The sequence below is a fragment of the Mirounga leonina genome, unplaced genomic scaffold (genome assembly GCF_011800145.1).
Source record: "Mirounga leonina isolate KUSES-001 unplaced genomic scaffold, KU_Mleo_1.0 Mir_204, whole genome shotgun sequence".
In the NCBI taxonomy this organism is placed as follows: Eukaryota; Metazoa; Chordata; class Mammalia; order Carnivora; family Phocidae; genus Mirounga; species Mirounga leonina.
Window position 1 is genome coordinate 9,388,299 of NW_023270513.1, and position 12,671 is coordinate 9,400,969.

Genomic DNA, 12,671 nt, shown 5'->3' on the forward strand with positions numbered 1-12,671 from the left:
ACACTGTGCAGATGATGCTACTTCTAGAAACTACCACTTACTTCTAGAAGCTCAGTGACTTTATATAATTTCTAGGACCCTCAGTCAATAACTGCTAATGCTTCCATTGCTGGAGGTACTACCAAAAGAAGGGAAAATATAGACTTTTTTTTCCTCTTGCCTGCAACTTCCTTGTAAATGCTGCCCACTGGCAAACTAACTAGAAACCAACTGTCAAGAAGTATATAGGTTTAAAAGTTTTCAGGCCACCAGACTCTTGTGATACACAGAACATTAAAGATTGAGAGTGGAAACTGAAGCTAACAGAGTTATCCATCTTCCTTATGATACTACTGTCACCTGGCAGCGTTGTCTTAATGTAATCCAAGACATGTGAATATAGAACTGAAGAGAGCAAGTAGAAGGATCTCTGAGAAAAGAGACAGATTTATATGGGCTGCAGCTATTCACATGAACTATGATTCAATCAACAATTAACAAGACAATATTTACACAGTGTTATAAACATCTCCATTAATTGTCCTATGCAGGAGCCTATTAGACATTCAAATCGTGGTTCATACCCAAAAAAGGAAGGGAGAAACAAACATTTGTTGTTTACTGTTATGCAAGGTGCTTTGTATGTGTTATCCCTTTTTATCCTTGGACCAACCTTGTGGAACCCTGATTTACAGAAAATTAAAACAGAAATAAGTTAAAATATGCAAAGAACAATGAAAATATCCATATATTTAGCTTAAAAAATCTCAGTCTTGGGAATTATCTTTGATTATTTAACCAAGAGAAAAAAATAAAATATTTATTTCAATGTTACTTATAATTTAAATATATGGATACACATAATAATCATGAAACTTGTAATAAGAACTAGGTGTTGTATATAAGTAATGAATCACTAAATTCCACACCTGAAACTAATATTACATTGTATGTTAACTAACTGGAATTTAAATAATAACTTAAAACAGAAAAATAAATAAATTTTATAGAAATTTTTAAAAACACTTGTCATAATAACTGAGAAGTTTACATACCATAGTGTATGTAAATTACCCAAAATGACAAGACAGGAAAATGTAAGCAAAAAAATAAAATAAGTGTGATACGACAGTTTAAAAAAAAGAAGAAAATCGCCCACCTTCACACAGTAAAAAATAATACACCTATGCTTCAAAACCAGTATCAGTTCTGATTCCAAACTCCATGACCTTTCCAATAAGTTAGTTTTATTAAAATCCATGTTTGCCTGATTGGGAAAACCTGGGATGTTGCTTAGTTCTGAGCGTCTCATCCCACCCAAGCAAAGGAACTGATTCTTAGATGTACCTACTGTTGAGTGAAGTTAACATCCCTGCCAAAACTGGAAGGTTAACCAGAACATATGGAAAGCTGAACAGCCCAGTGAAACTCAAACAGGAACAGCTGGTAATCTTTAGAGCAGAGTGGCGTTGTTTGGTCAGGGAACTTGGAACATGGGTTGGCTTGAGGTAAAACCAGAAAGAACCTTTTCAGCCATAAAGCTGTTATCTCATTGTGCCCAGGTAGGGAAGCTAATTCATAGCCCCATGCATTGCTGAATATAGTCATTAGTCCTCCCAATAAGGCAACCTAATGAGAGCACATGGGAAGCTGTGTAGCCCATCCAAAAGCCCTGCTTACAATGACACTTTAACAGATAGCACAGTCCATGGCTTTTACCCATCTGTGGAGCAAATCCAGTGGTCCCATCTTGTAGGTAATTTAATATACATTCTCACCAAATTTGGGTTCCCAAACAATGATCTTTGCAGACCGTGGGGTCTGTCTTGTGCCCTATCAAGACAAAGAAATTAATTCATAGTTTCATCTGCTGCTGAATATAGTACTCAGTCACATCCATTTGTTAAGTCTAGACCAGAGAACCCAGGCAACTGTGGAGCCCATCCTACAGCCTCGCAGGCAGGGAACCAGGTCAGCAGTTATATCAAACTGTTTTCAGCCAGTAGCACCCTCCCCTACCTGAGAGTGCAGTCAGTGGCCTTGCCCCAAAATAAACTCTGATAGCAAGCCCCACATGCTGAAGGATGTTAGCAGCAGACATATCAAGAGCCTAAATTGAGCTGACAGATGAAGATCTGTCTCTGCCGAAGTGAACCCATAAAGTTTGAAAGAGAATACAGTTCACTCAGAGGCATAGATACCAAGGTAGGGAATCAAAAATCATGAAAAATCCAGTAAACATGACACCACCAAAGGAAACTAAAAAAGCTCCAATAACTGACCATAAAGAAAGGAAAATTTGTCAACTATCAAACAAAGAATTCACAATAATTCTCTTAAAGAAGTTTAGTGAACTAGAAGAACACAAAGACAGGGACAACTAAATGAAATTAAGGAAACAATGCAACAACAAAGTGAGAAGTTCAACAAAGACATAGAAACTATTCAAAAAATCCTAGAGCTGAAAATACAGTAATTGAACTAAAGAATTCAGTAGCTTCAAAAGCCGACTTGATCATGCAGAAGAATGAATCAGTGATCTAGAAGATGGGGCATTTGAAATTATCCACTCAGAGAGAAGAAAAACAAGCAAACAAACAAAAACCTTCAACACCCCAAAACCAAATAATCCAATTTAAAAATGGGCTGAAGACATGAATAGATATTTTTCCAAATAAGACATACAGATGACCAACAGACACATGAAAAGATACTAAACATCATTCATCATCAGGAAAATACACATCAAAACACCAATGAGAAGGGCACCTGGATGGCTCAGTCTGTAGAGGCCAACTCTTGATTTCAGCTCAGATCATGATCTCAGGGTCCTGGGATCAAGCCCTGCATAGGGCTGTGCTCAGCAGGGAGTCTGCTTGAGGATTCTCTCTCTCTCTCTTCCTCTGCCCTTTCCCCTGCTCATGCTCTCTCTTTTCCTCTCTCTCTCTAAAATAAATAAATTAATCTTTAAAAAACTGCAATAAAATATTATCTCACACTTGTCAGAATGGCTCAAATCAGCAACACAAGAAAGAACAGGTGTTGGTGAGAATAAGGAGAAAGGAGAACGCTTCTGCACTGTTGGTAAGAATGCAAACTGGTACAGCCACTCTGGAAAACAGTATGGAGTTTCCTCAAAAACTTAAAAATAGAACTACCCTATCCAGAAATTGCACTGTTAAGTATTTATGCAAAGAATACAAAAATACTGATTCAAAGGGATACAGGAACCCAGATGTTTATAGCAGCATTATCTACAGTAGCCAAACTATGGAAAGAGCTCAAATGTCCACCAAATGATGAATAGATAAAGAAGTGGTATGTATATGGAATGGAATATTACTCAGCCATAAAAAAAAAAATGAAGTCTTGCCATTTGCAATGATGTGGACAAAGAGAGTATTATGCTAAGCACAATAAGTCAATAAGAGAAAGACAACTACTATATGATTTCACTCGTGGAATTTAAGAAACAAAACAAACAAGCAAATGGAAAAAAAAGAGAGAAAGAGGCAAAGAAACAGACTTAACTATAGAGAACAAAATGAGGGTTATCAGAGGGGAGGTGGGTGGGGGGATGGGTTAAATAGGTGATGGAGATTAATGAGTGCACTTGTTGTGATGAACACAATGTGTTGTATGGAAGTGTTGAATCACTAAATTGTACACCTGAAACTAATATTACATTGTATGTTAACTAACTGGAAATTAAATAAAAATTTAAAAAGAGAATGCAAAAGAGTGAAGAAAGCCTATAGGAATTATGGAACATAATGAAAAGAAACCATATTCACATTATGGGAATTCCAGAGGAGAAAAGAAAGAGAAAGATAAATTATATTTAAAGCAATAATAGCTTAATATTTCCCAATCCTGAGAAAAGAAATTGACACACAGGGACCCCTGGGTGTCTCAGCTGGTTAAGCAGCTGCCTTTGGCTCAGGTCATGAATCTAAGGTCCTGGAATTGAGTCCTGCATCAGGCTCCTTGCTCAGCAGGGAGTCTGCTTCTCCCTCTGCCTGCCACTCCCGTGCTTGTGCTCACTCTCTTCTCTCTCTGATTAAAAAAGTAATAATAATAAGAAAAGAAAAGAACAGAAAAGAAATTGACATACAGATCCATGAGGCCCAAAGGACCCCAAATAACTTGAACAAATAGGGCTATGCCTAGTTATATTATAACTGTCAAAAGTCAGACAAGAGAATGTTAAAAGCAGCAGGGGAAAAGAGAAATTACACACAGAGGAACTCCCATAAGATTATTGACAGATTTCTTGAAAACAGTATTTCAGGCCAAGAGAGAATGGGGTAGTATATTCAAAATAATGAAAGAAAAAAAATTCTGTCAACTAAGAATTCTGTACCTGACAAAGCTGTTCTTCAGAAACTAAGGAGAGGTAAAAACTTTTTTCAACAACAACAACAGCAACAACGTGAGGGAGTTCATCACCATTAGATATATCTTACAAGAAATGCTAAAGAGAATCCTTTTAGTGGAGCGAAAAGATGTTAATTGAAATCAGAAAAACATAAGAAGGTAGCATAAACTCAATAGTAATGGTAATAGTCAAAGATAGATTCTGTAATATGGTACTGGTGATGCATAATTCCCTTACAACTCTAGTTTAAAAGATAATAAACAAACATTGTAAAATATTATAAAACTATCCATAACTAAAATAATCAGTTAATTAGTTACAGAGTAACTATATATATAGTATATTGTATATCTATTACTATATATATGGTATATATATATACTATTATAGCAATAATCTAAATGTGAAGGGGAAGAGAAGTAAAAGTATAAATTTTAAGAATTATTGAAATGAAATTGTTAGTTTAAAATAGGTGTTATAATTTTAATATAAATATATTAAATTTAATCAAATAAATTTAATTATGTTTAATATGTTTAATATGTAATATGTTTCATGTAAGCCTTATGATAACCACAAGGGAAAAACATGAACCATTATACATACAAAAAAAAGACCATGATAAAAACATCAAAGCATAGTGATACTAAAACGTATAAAACACACAAGACAGAAGGATAAGAAACGTGAACAATTAATCTAAAAATAGCCAGAAAACAATAAACAAAAGTCGTAATAGTATTTACTTATCAAAAATTACATTAAAATTAATGGAATAATTTCTTTAATCAAAAGACATAGGATGGCTGAATGGATAAAAAAAAAATCAAGATCCAACAATATGGTGCCTTCGGGACATTCTCGTTAGCCTTAAAGACACATATAGATGGAAACATAAAAAAATTCAATCAAATGGTAATAAGAACAACAAAATAATAGTGGTAGCTATAATTATATTAGGCAAAATTGACTTTAAGACAAAAATGCTAAGAAGAAACAAAGCCATTATATAATGAAAAAGAGATCAATCCATCAAGAAGATATGACAATTGTAAATATTTGTTCATCCAACATCAAAGTACACAAATATATAAAGAAAAACTAAAAGAGCTAAAAAGAGAAATAAACAGCAGTACAATAATAGTTGGGACTTTAACACCCAACTCCCAACAATGACAAGATCATTGAGACAGAATTAAGAGAAAACAGTGGATTTGAACAACATGATAGACCAAAAGGACCTAACAGAAATATACAAAGCATTCTGTCCAACATTAACAGAATAAACATTCTTCTTGAGTGCACATTTTCTAGGATAGACAATATATTCAGTCTTAGAAAATTCAAAAAGATGGAAATCAAACCAAGTATCTTCTCTGACCACAATAGTATCACACTAGAAATCAATAACAAGAAGAAAACTAGAAAATTTACAAATACATAGAAATTAAACAATATTCTCCTGAACAACAACTAATGGAACAAAAAATGAACTAAAGGCCGAAGTTAAAAGTATATTGAGACAAATTAAAATGGAAACACAGCATGCCAGAACTTATGGGATGCAGAAAAGGCAGCTCTAAGAGCTAAGTTCTTAGCAATAATTACCTACATTAAGAAGAAAGAAAGATCCCAAATGAACAACCTAACTCTATGCATTAAGGAACTGGGAAAAAAGAACAAACTGAGCCCAAAGCTTGCAGATGGAAGAAAATAATAAAAATTAGATCAGAAACAAACAAACAACCAAGACTGAATTGGGAAAATAGTCTGAATACAGCCAATTATAGTAAGTGGATTGAATCAGTAATCAAAAGTTTTCCAATGAAGGAAAGCCCAACATAAAATAGCTTCACTTGTGAGTTCATCTGATTCACTTTATTGTGATATTTGCTTTATCTTCTTGGTCTGGAACTAAACCTGCAATATCCCTGAGGTATACCTGTAGTGTTTTTATATACTAACACCAAATTATCTGAAAAACAAATGAAGGAAACAATTCTATTTAGAATAGCTTTAAAAATAGGGGCACCTGGGTGGCTCAGTTGTTAAGCATCTGCCTTCGGCTCAGGTTGTGATCCCATGATCCTGGGATCAGGCCCCACATTGGGGTCCCTGCTCAGCCGGAAACCTGCTTCTCCCTCTTCCACTCCCTCTGCTTGTGTTCCCTTTCTCGCTGTGTCTCTCTCTGTCAAACAAATAAATAAAATCTTTAAAAAAAATAGAATAGCTTTAAAAATAATAAAAATAATTAGGGATAAGTTTAGCAAAGGAGATGAAAGATTTCTACTCTGAAAACAAGTCATGGATCAAATAAATCAAAGAAGATACAAATAAATGGAAAGGTATCCTGTGTTCACAGATTAGATAACTAATGCTGTTAAAATATCAATGCCACCCAAAGTCATCTGTAAATTCAGTACAAACTATCTATCTCAAGATTTCAATGTGAGTTTTTAAAGAAAAGAAAAAATTCTAAAATTTATATGGAACCACAGAAAACCCCAAGTGACCAAAGTAAAAGTGGGAAAGAAGAAAAAAAAAATAGCATCACACTTCCTGATTTCAAGCTATACTTTATAGATATAGTAATCAAAACAGTATGGTACTGGCATAAAAACAGATATGCAGATCAATAGAACAAAACCAAGACTTCTGAAAGAAAACCACACATATTTGTCGACTAATTCTAAATATTGTTAATTAATATAAAGGAGTCAAAATACTAAATGGAGAGAACATAGTCTCTTCAGTAACGGTGCTGGGAAAAATTGGATATTCATGTATAAAAGAATGAAACTGGATCCATATCTTACACCACCCACAAAAATTACCTTAAATGGGTTAAAGACTTAAATGTAAACCATCAATAAAACCATAAAACTCCTAAAATAAAACATAGGAAAATTCTTCTTGACATGGGTTTTAGCATTGGATTTTTTTGGATATGAGACTTAAAGCACAACCAAAAAAGAAAAAAAAATTAACAAGTGGGGCTACATTAAACTAAAATACTTCTGGATATCAAAGGTAACAATAAAATGAAAAGACAACTTACAGAATTGGAAAAACATTTGCAAACCATATATGTAATAAGGGTTTAACACCAGAATACATAAAATAATTACTAACAAACATAAAGGAACTAATTGATATAATACAATAATAGTATGGGACTTTAACACCCCACACATGTCAATTGACAGATCATCTAAACATAAAATCAACAAAGAAACAGTGGCTTTATATAACACACTGGACCAGATGAATTTGACAGATGTGTTCAGAACATTCCATCCTACGGGGCACCTGGGTGGCTTAGTTGGTTAAGTGACTGCCTTCGGCTCAGGTCATGATCCCAGAGTCCTGGGATCAAGCCCCACATCGGGCTCCTGGCTCAGCAGGGAGCCTGCTTCTCCCTCTGACCCTCTCCTCTCTCACACTGTTTCTCTCTCACTTGCTCTCTAATAAATAAATAAATAAAATCTTAAAAAAAAAAAAGAACATTCCATCCTACAACAGCAGAATACACATTCTTTTCAAGTGCACATGGAACATTCTCCAGAATACATCATCACATATTAGGTCACAAAACAGCTCTCACCAAATACAATAAAGAAGAAAAGAAGAAAGAAGAAAGAAGAAGAAAGAAAGAAAGAAAGAAAGAAAGAAAGAAAGAAAGAAAGAAAGAAAGAAAGAAAGAAAGAAAGAAAGAAAGAAGAAAGAAAGAAGAAAGAAAGTAAGTCATACCATGCATCTTTTCTTTTTTTTTTTTTTTTAAGATTTTATTTTATTTATTTGACAGAGAGAGATATAGCGAGAGAGGGAACACAAGCAGGGGGAGTGGGAGAGGGAGAAGCAGGTTTCCTGCTGAGCAGGGAGCCCAATGTGGGGCTCGATCCCAGGACCCTGGGACCATGACCTGAGCCGAAGACAGACGCTTAATGACTGAGCCATCCAGGCGCCCCCATGCATCTTTTCTGACAATAACACAATGAAACTAGCAGTCAACCACAAGAGAAAATCTATAAAGACCAAAAATATATGGAGGTTAAATAACATGCTACCAAACAATGAATGGGTCAACCAAGAAATAAAAGAATAAATTACAAAGTGCATAGAAACAACTGAAAATAAAATAATAAAGAATAGAGCAGACATAAATGATATTGAAACTAAACATACAATAGAATAAATCAATGAAACCAGGAGCTGGTTCTTTGAAAAAATAAATAAAATTGATAAATCTCTAGTCAGACTTATCAAGAAAAAAAGAGAAATGACTCAAATAAGATCACAAATGAAAGAGAATAACAGCCAACAACAAAGAAATACAAAGAAAATATGAAAAATTATGTGCCAACACACTAGACAACCTAGAAGAAATTGATAAATTCCTAGAAACATATAAACTACCAAAACTGAAATAGGAAGGATTAGAAAATTTAAACAGACCAATTACCAGCAAAGAAATTGAATAAGTAAACAAAAAACTCCCAGCAAACAAAAGACTAGGACTGGATGGCTTCACAGATGAATTCTACCAAACATTTAAGAAGAGTTAATACCCATTCTTCTCAAACTATTCCAAAATATAGAAGAGGAAGGAAAACTTCAAAATTCATTCTATGAAGCCAGCATTATCCCCATACCAAAAACAGATAAAGACACCAAAAAAAAAAAAAAAGAGAGAGAGAGAGAGAATTACAGGCTTTTGGCTCCCTGAGCAGTACCATGGTGGTCCCCCAAAACAAGCACCTTATGAAAGGCAGCAAAAAGGGAGGCAAGAAGAAAGTGGTTGATCCATTTTCTGAGAAAGATTGGTATGATGCAAAAGCACCATGTATGTTCATTATAAGAAATATTGGGGAAAAAACATTAGTCACAAGAACTCAAGGAACCAAAATCGCACATGATGGCCTCAAGGGAATTGTTTTTGAAGTGAGCCTTGCTGATCTGTAGAATGATGAAGTTGCATTTAGAAAATTCAACCTAATTACTGAGGATGTCCAGGGAAAAAACTGCCTGACTAATTTCCATGGCATGGATCTTACCTGTGACAAAATGTGCTTCATGGTCAAAAAATGGCAGACCACGACTGAAGCTCATGTTGATGTCAAGACTACCAATGGTTATTTGCTTTGTCTATTTTGTGTTGGTTTTACTGAAAAAATGTAACAATCTGATTTGGAAGACCTCTTATGCTCAGCACCAACAGTTCTGCCAAATTCGGAAAAAGATGATGGATATCATGACCTGAGAGGTGCAGACAAATGATTTGAAGGAAGTGGTCAATAAATTGATTCCAAACAGCATCAGAAAAGACACAGAAAGGGTTGTCAGTCTATTTATCCACTCCATGATGTCTTGTTAGAAAAGTAAAAATGTGGGGTGCATGGGTGGCTCAGTTGGTTAAGCCTCTGACTTTTGATTTTGGCTCAGGGCATGATCTCAGTGTTGTGAAATTGAGCCCCGCATTGGGCTCCATGTCCACCTGGGAGTCTGCTACTATCTCTTTTTCCCTCTCTCTTTGCCCCTCCCCCTGCTCACACACTTTCTTTCTCTCTCAACAAACAAATAAATAAATAAAATATATTCTTTTGAAGACAGGAAAGTAAAAATGCTGAAGAAGCTCAAGTTTAAATTGAAAAAGTTCATGGAGCTTCTTGGTGAATGTTGTAGTTCTGAAAAGGCTACTGGGGATAAGACCAGTGTTAAAGTTTAAGGAGCTGATAGAATGAACCAGAGATCCAAGAATCTGTTTAAATTTCAGACACTTAATGGTAACAAATAAAAAATCTTATTTGTAATGTTTAAAAAAGAGAGATAGAGAGAATGACAGGCCAATGTCCATGATGAACAGAGATGCAGAAATCCTCAACAAAATACTAGCAAACCAAATCCAACAATACATTAAAAAAATCATTCACTACAATCAAATGGGATTTATTCCTGGTTTTCAAGGGTGGTTCAATATTTGCAAATCAATCAACATGACATATCATATCAATGAGAGAAAGGAAAAGAACAAGATAATCATTTCAGTACATGCAGAAAAACATTTGACAAAGTGCAAAATTCATTCATGATAAAAACCCTAAACAAAGGTTTAGAGGGAACATAAAATAAGGGCCATATATGAAAAACCCACAGCTAACATCATCCTTAATGGGGAAAAAACAGAGTTTTCCCTTTAGGTTAGGAGCAAGACAAGGATGTACACTCTCATCACTTTTATTCAACATAGTACTGGAAATCCTAGCCACAGAAAACAGACTATATATATATATCATCCAAATTGATAAGGAAGAAATAAAGCATTCACTATATGCAGATGACACGATACTATATATAGAAAACGTGAACTCCACACACACACACACACACACACACTGCCAAAACTGATAAACAAATGCAGTTAAATAACAGGATACACAATCAATGTACAGAAATCTGTTGCATTTCTATACACTAACAATGAAGTAGCTGAAAAAGAAATTAAGAAAACAGTCTCATTTACAATTTCACCCCAAATAGTAAGATACCTAGGAATAAATCTAACCTAAGAGGTGAAAGTTCTGTTCTCTGAAAACTATAGAACACTGATGAAAGAAATTAAAGATGACCCAAAAAATGGAAATAAATTCCATGCTCATGGATTGGAAGAACAAAATTGTTAAAATCTCTATACTACCAAAACAATCTACAAATTTAATGCAATCTCTATCAAATTACCAACAGTATTTTTTCACAAAACTACAAAAATAATTCTGAAATTTGTATGGCACCACAAAAGACTCTAACAGCTAAAGCAATCTTGAAAAAGAGAAACCCTAGGGGCGCCTGGGTGGCTCAGTCATTAAGCGTCTGCCTTCGGCTCAGGTCATGATCCCAGAGTCCTGGGATCAAGCCCCACGTCAGGCTCTTTGCTCAGCGGAAAGCCTACTTCTCCCTCCCCCACTCCCCCTGCTTGTGTTCCCTCTCTTGCTGTGTCTCTCTCTGTCAAATAAATAAATAAAATCTTAAAAAAAAAAAAAAAAAAGAGAAACAAAGCTGAAGGCATCACAGTCCCAGACTTGAAGTTATATTACAAAGCTGTAGTGATCAAAACAGTATGGTACTGGCACAAAAAGACACATTGATCAATGTAGCAGAATAGAAAACCCAGAAATGAACCAAAAACTACATTGTCAATTAATCTTCAACAAAGCAGGTAGTAATATCTACTGGAGAAAGACAGTCTCTCTAACAAATGGTGTTAGAAGTGGACAACAACATGCAAAAGAATTAAACTGGACCATTTTCTTACACCATACACAAAAAATAAATTCAAAATTGATTAAAGACTTAAATGTGAGACTTGATACCATAAAAATCCTAGAAGAAAACATAAGCAGTAACTTCTTTAACATGGGCCATAGCAACTTTTTTCTAAATAGGTCCCATGGGGCAAGAGAAACAAATGCAAACATAGACTATTAGGACTTCAAAATAAAAAGCTTCTGCACATGGAAGGAAACAATCAACAAAACTACATGCAATATACAGAATGGGAGAAGATACTTGCAAATGACATATCTGATAAAGGGTTATTATTTAAAATATATAAAGAACTTATCAAACTCAACAGCCCCAAAACAAATACTCCAATTAAAAATTGGGCAGAAGATATGAACAGGCATTTTTTTTTAAAGAAGACATACAGATGGCCAACGGGCACATGAAAAGTTGCTCATCACTTACCATCAGGGAAAGGCAAATCAAAGCTACAATGAGATATCACTTCACATCTGTCAGAATGGCTAAAATCAACACATGAAGCAACAAGTGTTGGCCAGGATGTGGAGAAAAAGGAACCGTCCTGCACTGTTTGTGGGAATGTGAACTGGTGCAACCAAGTGTGGAAAACAGTATGGAGGTTTCTCAAAAAAATTTTAAAAGAAGAACTACCCCATGATTCAGCAATTACCCTCCTGGGTATTTACCCAAAGAATACAAAAACACTAATTCAAAGGAATACATGAACCCCTATGTTTATAGCAGCATTTACAATAGCCAAATTATGGAACCAATGAATGGATAGAGAAGATTTGGTATATATAAACAATAGAATATTACTCAGCCATAAAAAGAGAATGAAATCTTGCCACTTACAGACATGCATTGAGCTAGAGTGTATTATGCTAAGTAAAACAAGTCAGTCAGAGAAAGACAAATACCATATGATTTCATTCACATGTGGAGTTTAAGAAACAAAACAGATGAACTTAGGGAGACACAGAGAGAGAAACAAGAAACAGACTCTTAAGTATAG

At 34.8% G+C, this 12,671-nt stretch overlaps 1 pseudogene; it reads left to right on the forward strand.

Annotated features, from left to right (window-relative positions):
• Positions 1 to 9,091: 9,091 nt before the first annotated feature.
• Positions 9,092 to 10,123, forward strand: LOC118025953 (annotated as a pseudogene).
• The last annotated feature ends 2,548 nt before the right edge of the window (positions 10,124 to 12,671 follow it).